The 14,384-nt window shown below is 36.2% G+C and overlaps 1 protein-coding gene across 4 annotated transcripts in view; it reads left to right on the top strand.

Annotated features, from left to right (window-relative positions):
* LOC128232845 (uncharacterized) overlaps window positions 1–14,384 on the top strand; it is a 383,378-nt gene that overhangs the window by 34,672 nt on the left and 334,322 nt on the right. The window contains exon 1 of one of the 4 annotated variants that reach the window (XM_052946624.1): window positions 5,102–5,233. The exons of the other annotated variants lie outside the window; for them this stretch is intronic. The gene's annotated coding sequence lies outside the window, so the exon portion shown is untranslated. Of the gene's footprint in view, window positions 1–5,101; window positions 5,234–14,384 lie in introns of those variants that run through there. 4 annotated transcript variants of the gene reach the window in all.

The following is a 14,384-nucleotide window of genomic DNA, read 5'->3' as shown; positions in this document are numbered from 1 at the left end:
CAATGTGAACATTGTTACTTGTATTGAATAATAATTGCTTTTTATGCCCCCAAAGGTGGGCATATTAAAATCGCACCGTCCGTCCGTCCGTCCATCCGGCTCTGTAACTTTCCCTTGTATGGACAGATTTTAAAATAACTTGCCACATGTGTTCCACATACCAAGACGACGTGTGGCGTGCAAGACTCGTGTCCCTACCTCAAAGGTCAAGGTCATAGTTAGTGTTTATTCACAATGGAGTGCTGCATATAAGGACATAGAGTATAGGTTGTCTTGTCCGGGCTGTAACTTTCTCTTGTATGGACAGATTTTAAAATAACTTGCCACATGTGTACCACATACCAAGACGATGTGTTGCGTGCAAGACCCGTGTCCCTACCTCATAGGTCAAGGTCACACTTAGTGTTTATTCACAATGGAGTGCTGCATATAAGGACATAGAGTATAGGTTGTCGTGTCCGGGTTGTAACTTTCCCTTGTATGGACAGATTTTAAAATAACTTGCCACATGTGTTCCACATACGAAGACGACGTGTCACGTTCAAGACCCGTGTCCCTACCGCAAAGGTCAAGGTCACACTTAGTGTTTATTCACAATGGAGTGCTGCATATTAGGACATAGAGTATAGGTTGTCGTGTCCGGGCTGTAACTTTCTCTTGTATGGACAGATTTTAAAATAACTTGCCACATGTGTTACACATACCAAGACAACGTGTAGCGTGCAAGACCCGTGTCCCTACCTCAAAGGTCAAGGTCACACTTAGTGTTTATTCACAATGGAGTGCTGCATATAAGGACATAGAGTAAATGTTGTCGTGTCCGAGCTGTAACTTTCCCTTGTATGGACAGATTTTAAAATAACTTGCCACATGTGTTACACATACCAAGACGACGTGTCGCTTGCAAGACCCGTGTCCCTACCTCAAAGGTCAAGGTCACACTTAGTGTTTATTCACAATGAAGTGCTGCATATAAGGACATAGAGTATAGGTTGTCGTGTCCGGGCTGTAACTTTCCCTTGTATGGACAGATTTTAAAATAACTTGCCACATGTGTTCCACATACCAATATGACGTGTCGCCTGCAAGACTGTGTCCCTTCCTCAAAGGTCATGGTCACACTTAGTGTTTATTCACAATGGAGTGCTGCATATAAGGACATAGAGTATAGGTTGTCGTGTCCGGGCTGTAACTTTCTCTTGTATGGACAGATTTTAAAATAACTTGCCACATGTGTTCCACATACCAAGACGACGTATCGCCTGCAAGACCCGTGTCCCTACCTCAAAGGTCAAGGTCACACATAGTGTTTATTCACAATGGAGTGCTGCATATAAGGACATAGAGTATAGGTTGTCGTGTCCGGGCTGTAACTTTCCCTTGTATTGACAGATTTTAAAATAACTTGCCACATGTGTTCCACATACCAAGACGAAGTGTCGCGTGCAAGACCTAACAGTGTAGGTTGTCAAGTATGGGTGGTATTTTTTTATGTTCAGAGGCAATTTAAAATAACTTGCCATATGTATTTGACACGTAAAGGCAAGATCAACTTTTCATGCACTGACCTTGTTCATAGGTCAATGTCACATTCAGGGGCATTCGTCACATACTGTGACGTTTTTTTTTTCATTATAAATTGTTTTGAAGGTAGTTATAGTTGCTTTAAATAATTTTATACCTTTACTGCACATTGTACTGTGCCGTGTGTGCCTTACCATGGTATTAAAAGGGGCCATTTAGAGAAAAGGGTACTTTAAACACAATCAACATTTCCTGAAATTATTGGAAATAGATTGCGGGTTAAAACGGTGTATATATATATATATATATATATATATATATATATATATATATATATATATATATATATATATATATATATATATATATATATAGTGTAACACTTAACAACTCTATATTGTTATGAGTATTCCAGTCCTGTTTTTTTCTATCATCCCTCGTATTGGAGCTACTCTGTGGTCGGTCAGTCGGTCCTTTGCAATTTTCTTTGTCAGCAAGATAACTTGTTTGTCAGCAAGATAACTAGAAAACTACAGGATGGATTTCAATTAAACTTATAACAATGCTAGAATATTATGTGAGGATGTGCATTATGTACTAAAGAAGCATAACTATATTTTAACTAATTACAGAGTTATTTCCCTTTGTTACTTTTTCTAGTCCAGAGGATATCTTGAGAACTAAATGATGCCTATAACATTGTAATTTTTACAATAAGGTGTAATTATTTTGGCACAAATATTTTCCTATTTACCAGTCCTTTCCAAGTTTTTACCATTCAGAGCTGGCAGACCAATGGTATTCAGTCTGTATGGTATTCTTTTTTAATCATTTATATGTAAATATGAATAAAGTTTGATATATCTACTGCTTTCTCTGTCATTAGAACTCCAATTTCTTGTTCCTCAGATTGTTTGCCCATTACATTAAAGGATTTAATTAGTTACATAAAAGCCACAGTGCAACTTTGACGAATTTGTAAATGGTAGTTACAACTTATGCCAATGATCAACCCTGAAATAGTTTCAATAATAATAAGATGCATTAAAAATAACATGATTGACTTTTGTTTTCCATCATTTGAGACAGCATAAACAATGATACATTAATTCCAAGCTGATATAATATTCAAAAACAGTGATTGGATATAATTTGTAAATATGTAATCATAATAGAGAGCATAGTCTCTGTAAACCCAGAATATATCCATGTGAGGCTGGGGAATGTGTCCTGAAGTGGGATTTATTTGATAGCTCCCCAGTGATGCTATTGTTATTCTAAGATGAATACCAAGTGTCTGTATATGAGCTAATCAGAATTTCAAAACCAACCAGGCAATGACAGGATTATAGAAGATGGAGACCAGTGGGCTGTTACCAGGGAATATAGATGCCAGGCCTTGTGACTTTTGATGACACGCCATCATTTTCCAGAACAAATGTACTCCAATACTGGGAAATAACGAGCCTTTTAACCGCTATATGAACAATTTCCTCGGCTCATGAATATTTTTCTGCTATGGTTTGAACTCTTTCCAGATTATTAGTTTGATTATAAATAAAGTATTTGGTTGATTATTAGATGCAGCTAGGAGGTCACGTTCACTACTATGATCATTGTGTAAATTCCTCACATGCATTGTGGGTACTGAATCTTATTAAAGACATTTATGCATTTATTAACACACTTTCTCAAAAGTAAGTTTCCTGTTGGGTTTAAGACATGTTTTTAACAACATGCAAATAACCAAGAAAAATACGAAAGGAGAGTGTCATAAAAAAGTTATATGGACGGCTATTCTAAAACCGGGGCTGCCATTCACCGCACTGTACACTTTAAGAAAAGTGTTTAAGCATTTTTTTATTAGTCAGCTGCACTAAATAAAGCAGGTCTCATCCTACCAGGCGACTCGAGTGACTAAGTCGCCTTGCCCGCAGCCACTTCGCTATTTTTAAAGATCAAAGCGAAGTCAGATTCAAAGATCAAAAAATAAATGAACTAAATAAGAGTAAAAAATCTCGAAAATTCTATCAACCATGCTTAAATACCCCATAATCTGTCACTTTTAAGGAAAGGGTGCAATTAACAACTTGTCAAATCACTTGACACCTCGGCCGAGATCGTTGCTAAGTGACGGCTGCGTTGATCTGCTAAGCAGCATTGTCTGTTTATTTAAGACATAATCACCATCAAAATGCTTTCAAAACAAAAGAAAAATAACATTCCCGAGTTACATAAAACTAAAGTGTTATTAATTTATAGTATAAAAATGATCTTTGATTCGGGACAAAAATACATGTTATTTTACTCGATGTATAAAATTTACGACATAAATCATGTGCATATTTGGCGCTAAAAATAACATCGTAACGCAGTTCTGCAGGCGTCAGCACTTGCCGGGACCCGTTTTGGTAGTCTGATTGATTTATCAGCACTTTTAAAAATGGGCTTAGTTTTCACAAACCTGTTGGGTTTTTTTCAATCAAAAACGCCGACATTTAAACACAACCCTGACCCATGACATGTGACGTCACACGCATGACTTGAAGCACACCCCAATATCATTGGTAGTTAAATATAGCTTGTGGGACTTCTGGTAATTTTCCAGTAAAAAAACCCAGGCAAAACTGCATACAGTTGAATAGTGACCTAGTTCCTTTTCATCGTATTTTCCGAAATTCTAAAAATAGTAAGGATCGTCAAGTTTTTGTTTACATCGCATCCATCATTGTTTGTGACTGAAAATGCAAGGGATTTGCAAAAAAAGTGCATTCTAGAAATTCTACTGTTATTGAACCTTATATATCAGCTTGGAGATACATGACTATTTCTCTGACACTGCCAGAGGTTCACATGACTGCATTTTGGCTTATTTCAAAGTCAGACCTAAAAAATTTATCTGTATATAGGTCAACGGTCTCAAAACTGCTAGATAGGGAAGGAACAGTTTGTTTTTTTCAAATTGTAAGTCCAGTCAAAAACTGCCAAGCATTTAAAAAAAAAAGAGAATCATTTCTTCGGGGGGGGGGGGGGGGGGGGGGGGGGGGGGGGGGGGGGGGGGGGGGGGGGGGGGGGGGGGGGGGGGGGGGGGGGGTAAAAATTAAATCCTCGGCGAGAAGTCACTTCTCCCTAAAATTTTAGCCTAGGATGAGTCCTGTAAAGAGTTTCATTACAAACATAAATGGTTTTAACATAAACGGTTGTTTTTTCATTCATAAATTTAAAAAAATACCAATTCAATATATTTTATCAAATTTTATTAGTTTTACACATGTTTGGCAGATTGTACTGTGTAGACAATGCTAGGCTTTCTAGGTAATTTTTAAACTTATAATATGGTACATTGATGTTATAAGTGTTATGCTATAAAATGTTATTATTAATTATCTGACTTGACTATATTGTTGTCCTTTATTTTTTATATTGAATTATAACCTATTAAGTGACTATTTCAAGACTACTAAACCTTTACATGGGGTGATCACATGACCATCCCAGTCTGGTCACATGACATGCTGCCGAAGTGAAACACAGAAACCTGTTCCATATCATTCTGTCTGTGATATCCCTCTACTGCCAGTTTGGAACCATTGAATTATTGAAAGATTTTCAACATTCTCTTCAATTTTGTTTTCAAGAAGATATCTGTTCCCAGTGCTTCATTAACATTTCTGTGAAAACTTTGTGGAAGAAAAGACAGGAAAGTAAGGTAAATTATTTGCATTCTTCAAATTCAAGTTTAAAAAGTAAAATTTAAATAATTGTTAACAGTAGCACGATAAAAGTGATAATTTCAAAGTGAAGAGAGAGAGAGAAAGAGTATCTCATTTATTTTATGCAAAATTTACTTCAATGAATTTGTGCATTTTTTTCATTAAAGTACAGTTTTCTAAATATGTTAAACTTGTTTGTTTTCTTTACTGTAAATTCAACTCAAAGGCACTGTTAAGGTATGAAAAATTAATGTAGTTTATGCTGGGGTTTTGGGGAAGATGGAAACATTTAAAAAAAAAAATGAACAGACAAAAAAAATATGAGAGAAGGTGGTTTATGTTAAATGCATTTTACCTTGGAAGAATTTGACAGGAATTTCTGGGAAGAGTTTTTTACAGGGTGTTAAGAGCAGGGTTACAGGTTGGAAGATTCCTCTGTCTGGGAATCTTATTCATGCAGGAAGGACATGAGAATGACTCAATTTTGTTTTTGTGCCTGGTAAAACCCATAAGGCTAGAAGTAAATATCTTGTAATGTTATGGTAATCTCTCATAGGCTTTTCTTTATGTTAGTCTGTGGGTAGTAAAATTAGGCATGGAACTGTTTCAAAGGTGGGTGTTGTGCTTACTATGTGGCATGCTTGTTCTCATAGTTTCAATTGCCAGAATAAAAACAGCCCAAGTCTCCCCATTCTTCCTATTTCTTTGTTCTCTAATTAACAGACATAAACCATTTAGGGGTGGCACCGAGCACTTGAGAAATGACAAATTTAATAGTCCAATTTCACATGTGGCTGGGAGAGAATCAGTCTCCTGTAGCTTGGCAACAGGTGGTTGGACATTCTGAATGAAAGTCATACTATGTTTAGCTACAGTAAAACTGCGATCAGCCTCGGCACTGTTTATGTATTATGTTGTGGAAATTGCTGTCATGCTGTTATGGTGATATTTGTTTTTTCGCAGTTTATCAAATATCCTTTCATATGTTGTTGAAATTTTTACAATTTGTGAAATTTTTAACACCTGGCAATTGATTGTGTATTTTGGAACACACATTTTGGAAAATGTGTGAAATTATGATGTTGAAGTAATCTCATAAGGTTTTGTGCATGATTTGTGTATATGGGACCGGCAATGATGCTGGAGTCTTCGACTTAAGCTATCAATCCATCGTTAGTATAGTTTTAATGCAAATAGGAGGAATAATGGTTTGGACAAAGCCTTGACCCGGATCAATCGCAAGTTCTTGAACTGTTACTGTTGTCGCTTGAATGATTGCAGTTTTACTGCAATTTCACACTCTGAACAGAGATAACTAATTTTCTAATTATTGTAAACCTATAAAGCATAAGTTCTGTGTAAGGTTTGAGCCCCCCCCCCCCCCCCCCCCCCCCCCCCCAACAGCCACATTACTTTATCAGATAGATACTGAAGTTTATGAGCTTCTAGCCAGGCTTGTCTTGGCAATTAAATCTCTACAATTAATGGGAGGTGTCAAGGTGATAAGGAGCCCTGGTTTATGTTCAGTATGGAGCCAAAGCCCTGGTGTTTATTAGTTGATACATGAGGGGGGTCAGATGTCTTGGTGTTTAGTTTTCTCCCATCTTTTATAATGCTTTAAAGTTCTTGTAAATGTATGTGTAAGAATTTTTGCAACTGGCAAGACCTTTGCCTTTGCTGTGGTGTCAAGTGTGTGTGTGTGTGTGGGGGGGGGGGGGTATATGTGGTTGTGATGAATAGATTGTCAATTTGAATTTATTATCAGTAGCAAATTTTCAAACACTAGTATGTGGTGTCAGAGAATGTATGTTGTGCTGGAGAATGTATGTAGAGTTGGAGAATGTATGTAGTGTTGGGAGAATGTATGTGGTGCCAGAGAATGTATGTGGTGCTGGAGAATGTATGTAGTTTTGGATAATGTGTGTAGTGTTGGAGAATGTATGTAGAGTTGGAGAATGTATGTAGTGTTGGGAGAATGTATGTGGTGTCAGAGAATGTATGTGGTGCTGGAGAATGTATTTGGTTTTGGATAATGTGTGTAGTGTTGGGGGATTGTATGTGGTGTCAGATAATGTATGTGTTTTTGGATAATGTTTGTAGTGTTGGGAGAACCTACGTGGTTTTTGATAATGTATGTAGTGTTGGGAGATTGTATGTGTTTTTGGATAATGTATGTAATGTTGGGAGAATGTATGAGTGTTGGGAGAATGTATGTTGTGTCAGAGAATGTATGTGATGTCAGAGAGTGTATGTGGTGTTGGAGAATGTATGTGGTGTCAGAGAATTAATGTAATTTTATATATACATCATTAACTTATATACATAAATCACACGCTTTAATTAACCTATACACTAAGTATAAGCTAAACTAGGCTAAAAGCCCATTTATCTACAAAATGGCGGTACTAAAACGCGCCCTATCTCTCCGGCATAATGCGGCTAATCTCGCCGCTGTCGGTTGAGGTTACATACCACTATTTATCGTGACAGCCATCACAACAGAATGGATGTGGTGTCAGGGAATGTGTGAAGTGTTGGAGAATGAATGTAGTGTTGGAGAATGTATGTAGTGTTGGGAGAATGTATGTGGTGTCAGAGAATGTATCTACGGTTGGAGAATGTACATGATCATATAACTCATTCAAAGCAAGTATTGTGAACAGAGACATAACTCATTCCAAGCAACTATTGTGAACACAGACATAACTCATTCCAAGCAAGTATTGTGAACAGAGACATAACTTATTCCAAGCAACTATTGCGAACAGAGACATAACTTGTTCCAAGCAACTATTGTGAACAGAGACATAACTCATTCCAGGCACCTATTGTGAACAGAAACATAAATTATTCCAAGCAACTATTGTAAACAGAGACATAACTTATTCCAAGCAACTATTGTGAACACAGACAACTCATTCAAGGCACCTATTGTGAACAGAGACATAACTCATTCCAGGCAACTATTGTGAACAGAGACATAACTCATTCCAAGCAACTTTTGTGAACATAGAAATAACTCATTCCAAGCAAGTATTGTGAACAGAGACATAACTCATTCCAAGCAACTTTTGTGAACAGAGACATAACTCATTCCAGGCAACTTTTGTGAACAGAGACATAACTCATTCCAGGCACCTTTTGTGAACAGAGACATAACTCATTCCAGGCAACTATTGTGAACAGAGACATAACTCATTCCAGGCACCTTTTGTGAACAGAGACATAACTCATTCCAGGCACCTTTTGTGAACAGAGACATAACTCATTCCAGGCACCTTTTGTGAACAGAGACATAACTCATTCCAGGCAACTTTTGTGAACAGAGAAATAACTCATTCCAGGCAACTTTTGTGAACAGAGAAATAACTCATTCCAGGCACCTTTTGTGAACAGAGACATAACTCATTCCAAGCAACTTTTGTGAACAGAGACATAACTCATTCCAGGCAACTTTTGTGAACAGAGAAATAATTCATTCCAGGCACCTTTTGTGAACAGAGAAATAACTTATTTCCAGGCACCTTTTGTGAACAGAGAAATAACTCATTCCAGGCAACTTTTGTGAACAGAGAAATAACTTATTCCAAGCAAGTATTGTGAACAGAGACATAACTCATTCCAAGCAAGTATTGTGAACAGAGACATAACTCATTCCAAGCAAGTATTGTGAACAGAGACATAACTCATTCCAAGCAAGTATTGTGAACAGAGACATAACTCATTCCAAGCAACTTTTATGAACAGGGACATAACTCATTCCAAGCAAGTATTGTGAACAGAGACATAACTCATTCCAAGCAAGTATTGTGAACAGGGACATAACTCATTCCAAGCAAGTATTGTGAACAGGGACATAACTCATTCCAAGCAAGTATTGTGAACAGGGACATAACTCATTCCAAGCAACTTTTGTGAACAGAGACATACCAAGCAAGTATTGTGAACAGAGACATAACTCATTCCAAGCAAGTATTGTGAACAGAGACATAACTCATTCCAAGCAACTTTTGTGAACAGAGACATAACTCATTCCAAGCAACTTTTGTGAACAGAGACATACCTCATTCCAAGCAAGTATTGTGAACAGAGACATAACTCATTCCAAGCAACTTTTGTGAACAGAGACATAACTCATTCCAAGCAAGTATTGTGAACAGAGACATAACTCATTCCAAGCAAGTATTGTGAACAGGGACATAACTCATTCCAAGCAACTTTTGTGAACAGAGACAGAACTCATTCCAAGCAACTTTTGTGAACAGAGACATAACTCATTCCAAGCAAGTATTGTGAACAGAGACATAACTCATTCCAAGCAAGTATTGTGAACAGAGAAATAACTCATTCCAGGCAAACATTACTCATTCCAGGCAAGTATTGTGAACAGAGAAATAACTCATTCCAAGCAAGTATTGTGAACAGAGATATAATTCATTCCAAGCAACTTTTGTGAACAGAGAAATAACTCATTCCAAGCAAGTATTGTGAACAGAGAAATAACTTATTCCAGGCATTTTTTGTGAACAGAGACATAACTCATTCCAAGCAAGTATTGTGAACAGAGACATAACTCATTCCAAGCAAGTATTGTGAACAGAGAAATAACTTATTCCAAGCAACTAGTGTGAACAGAGACATAACTCATTAAATTACAAACTCTTTAAATTACTCAAGAAGTAACATTTTGTAAGACCTATGGTAAACACAAATTTATTTGGATTCATTTGCAAATTAAAATGGTAAAGATTTGCACATACAAATAAAAACATAGAGTGGAGTGTGGGATTGTAAATAATGCATGGTGACATTAATGATCAGTGTTGGACTGATACAAAACTTGTTAATTAGACAGAACATGGCTTCTCATGTTACATGCACTAGATAAAAGAAATAATTATTTAGCAATAACAATTGCTACAAGCTTGTTTTTTTGTAGGAAAATAGTTTGTTGAGTATGAATTACTTCCAAGTACAAAATGTGTGCCTCAAGGAAAGTGTGCTGCATCTTTGAAGTTGGATGAGAGTTTGTGTCTGATTTGGTGCAAATCAGTTAGGATCAAGTGGTGTAAGGCAAGGAAAAGAACATGAATGTACTGGTAATATACATTTTACGGCCTGTGTTTTGTTGCAGAAATTATATATAGAAGGTTTATAAGTGAAGATTTGTCTTCTGTTGGTTTATTTTCCATTCTACATTTAGAAGAAATTCAGTGTAAAAATAAATAATACAGCATTTCTTAGAAAACACCTAAACTTTTTCTACTCTATTTTAACGAAAAGTGCATGACATCAAATTAATTAAATGAAAATCTCAAAGAACTAGAAAACAAATTGATTTGCAACTCACTGAGGGGCATTTTTAGCTCGACTATTTGAAGAATAAGGAGGGCTATACTACTCGCCCCGGCCTCGGCGTCGGCGTCCGGTTAAAGTTGTAGGGCAAGTTGGGATTTTCACTTATAAGTCCAATACCCTTCCTTCAATTGACTTAATACTTCACACAGTTGTTCAGGGCCAGCACATAATTAGGTACTCCATATTATCCTTTATACAAATTATGGCCCCTGATTGACTTTGGAACTTAGGTTAAAGTTTTAGGGCAGGTTGGGATATTTATCGATAACTTTCAACTTTCAACCCTTCATTCAATTGACTTAATACTTCACACAATTGTTCAGGACCATCACACAATGAGGTTACATAACTCCATATTATCCATTTTAACCCTACATACAAATTATGGCCCTTGAATGATTTTTTTTTTTAATTTTTCTTTTTATTTCTTTTGAAAGGCACATTTTTATATTCTTAACCGCATTTTCATATTGAATGACTTGCGTCATTGTTTGGGCGGGCTGGTGGGTGGGCAGCGTCAAAGTCACCTTATGTATCGAATAATTTTAGCTTTTTAGCTAGGTTTGACATAAAGAGACCAAACTTGGTAAATACGAAGAGTTTATGGAGACCTTTCATTGGAATGCATTTGAGGCCCCTAGGATCAAGGTCAAGGTTACTATTTATAGAAAAAGGGTTGGTATTAATAACTTAAGTAAGGGTCTACATCATATTGTGACCAAACTTGGTATATAGGAAGATTTTAAAGAGACCTTTCCTGAGATTGTGTTTTAGACCCCGAGAGTTATGGTCTAGGTCAAGGTCACTGTTGCTGAAAATAGAAAATTGGTTAGTACTGAATAACTCAAGTAAGGGTTGACATAGTGTGACCAAACTTGGTATATAGGTTTATGCAGAGCTTTCATGGATTGCCTTTTTAGGGTCAAGGTCACTGTTTCTAAAAATAGATAACTGTTTCAGTTATGGTTGACATACTGTGACTAAACTTGATATGTAGGAAGAGTTTATGGATGACTTCCATGGGATTGTGTTTGGGGCCCTTAGGATCAAGGTCACTGTTACAAAAAATAGAAGGAAGCAGTTTAAACTGAATCTCTTCTGCCAATCATTAATCAAAGCGCTTAAAGCATTGAATGGCTTTCGGCCTGCAACGTTTTGTGAGTATAGTCATGTAATTCTAAAACATAATTATTAACATAAAAATCTAAAGATAGTATATGCTCGCTCATAATTTCCTTTGGAAAACTTTTAGAGTTTTATGTTGATTCTCAATTAGATCATGTAGTATAAGTCACTTGAAATGTGTAATACGTCAAATATATACGAATAAGGTATGGAGTAATTCTCAATATCATATAAAACCTTATCTGGAGCTTTGGTTTCAAAAACAATGCACTGCCACGGATAAAGCATTTAGGAATTTTAGTAAAATCTACTCTACATTTGAACTTGACTTAGGCGTATTAAATTTACTTCCAGGATATGCCAGCCTAACCAAATGCATCCCAACAAAATGCATTGGACATATTAATTAGGTTTATGTTTAAGGCTTCCTTCTACAACAACAAATACCTCTGGATCGAATCACCCAAATACTATTTATTCCCTGTATGTTTGATGTATATGTATCTTAATAATGCCCTCAACAGATTACTCATTTATATCAGTGGTTTTTAAATATGCATATGCATTATACTACATGCTCAAGACTTTGGTCTGAAATTACTGAGACAAACTGGGGAATATTCACACACTCTCTGTTTCATTCGGCATTACATGACTATGACACAAATTTTAGCAGGTCGATAGCCTGTCAATGCTTTACACGATTTGATTTGAATGATAAAACTGTATAATATGCATTTAGTACTGGTTAAAGGTTGTTAGTATGTACGTACACAAGAGAATGGTCTTATGCGACACTCATTTTACAAACACAAGGACAAACTATCAATCTCAATAAAAATGTCAAGTAAGAGCGATTTAAGCAATTTAAAACATAGAAAATATTCTTATGAATGAACTTCAATAACCAAAAATAAACTGATTGTAGGATAAAATGAAGTATATCATTTCATTTAAAACATTATGGTTTGATATCTTACGCCTAAATAGCATTTAATTGCATCATAATACGATCCATATTTTTCCGGGAAATAAACCTGTCTGAATGTGATGACCCAGATTCTATTCTTAACTACAAAGTACATGTAGATATTATCAGTCCTCGGCCTTAGATGTATTTATTTGATTCAGTACGCGTTCATTTAGAAACTATTTGCAGATTCTGCTTTTTATATTGCGTTCTGTAACTTGCCGATATTGAAATAATTGCTTTTTGTACAATTTTAATCGTGTTATGTTACGCAAAACGCAGCTTATTTGAACTATGTTAACCGCATAACAAAGATTGAAAACACCTAACAGTGCTACTTTTAGCTAGCTTATTAATACGCAGAACACAGTCCGTAGCAATTGAAGCAGATTGCTTACTAGGTATTTTTGGCGTAACTGTTAATGTAAATTAGGTTGTTGACCAAAGCAGTTCTAACTGCTGGGGTTGATACGCCTGTGTGCGCATTAATTCGCCAAAAGTTAAAAATGTTATGTCGATCTGCCGATGCGATTTCTGAGATATGGTTATAAAAGTCTGCAGGCCTAGTGGCCTACAGCCTAAAAACCTGGTTTTGTCACATCACGATTCTTGTTCACTTTTTAATTTGATTGTTTTATTGCTTTTGACAGGCACATAATACATCGTTTTTATATTCACTTCTAAGTCAAAGCGGCGTAGTCAGAGCGCTGTCTTATGACAGCTCTTGTTTGAAGAAATAATTTGGTTGTCTTATCTTCATGAAATCAGTATGTAAAATAATTTCAATATATTGCTTTAAGAATCCATCTGTTTGAAATCACTGATTTGATGCATGTCAGCTCTTTGATAAAATGTAAAATTGGGAAGCCAGAGGCTAGAGAGATTCTCCCTTGTTCATTTTGTGCTGGGCAAATGGGATGAAATTGAATTCATATGGAATTTCCTGGGAGCCATGTCTCTGTGAATTTCAAATTATTGCTTATCCCAGTGGGGTCAAATGAGAAATTATGGAAGATGGAAATCATCAGTGATATAACAGGATATTGTGAGAGAAGTTGAGTTTTTCTGCTGCTTGGCTTGCTTGAGGCCCTTTGGTAGAAAAAAAGAAAAAAACAACTAAAACCAACGGAAATGAAGACAATTTGTTGTCATCAAATGATTTAATTAAGAAGGGCTATGAAGCTGTGAATGTTTCCTTTCACCTAGGAAAACAGTTTTATAGTTTTGTGGAAGAGGAGAAAAAACATCACAGAAACAGTTATTGCCATATCACTTCAGTTGATCATTTAAAATCTCTATAATAATAGCTGATTCACTATTGTACTAGTAGCCGAAACAGTCATATACCAAACGTTCAATGCATCTAACCTTTCATTAGACTGTCCAAGAGGACTTCAGACACAAGAAATATAACTATGATTTTCATTTGAAACTTACATTTCCCTAGCCTATATTAGACATAAAAGAGCATCCCAGACAGTTGGTTTCATTACTTTGAAGTGAAATGAGCTGAGATGAACTGAGCTGAGTTGGTGATACATTGTGTACTTGAGGGCATGATCATTAATTGACTGTTTCTTATACCTGCTTCATCAACACTTGGCCTGCATTCACATTTTAATGTGTTTCAGACCTTCATAAGCCTTTCTCAAATTTCTTTGAGCAGTTTTATAGTTCGCCTCTAATTAGAAATG

This window comes from Mya arenaria, chromosome 1, assembly GCF_026914265.1.
Source record: "Mya arenaria isolate MELC-2E11 chromosome 1, ASM2691426v1".
NCBI lineage: Eukaryota > Metazoa > Mollusca > Bivalvia > Myida > Myidae > Mya > Mya arenaria.
This window is presented reverse-complemented; position numbering and strand designations above follow the sequence as displayed.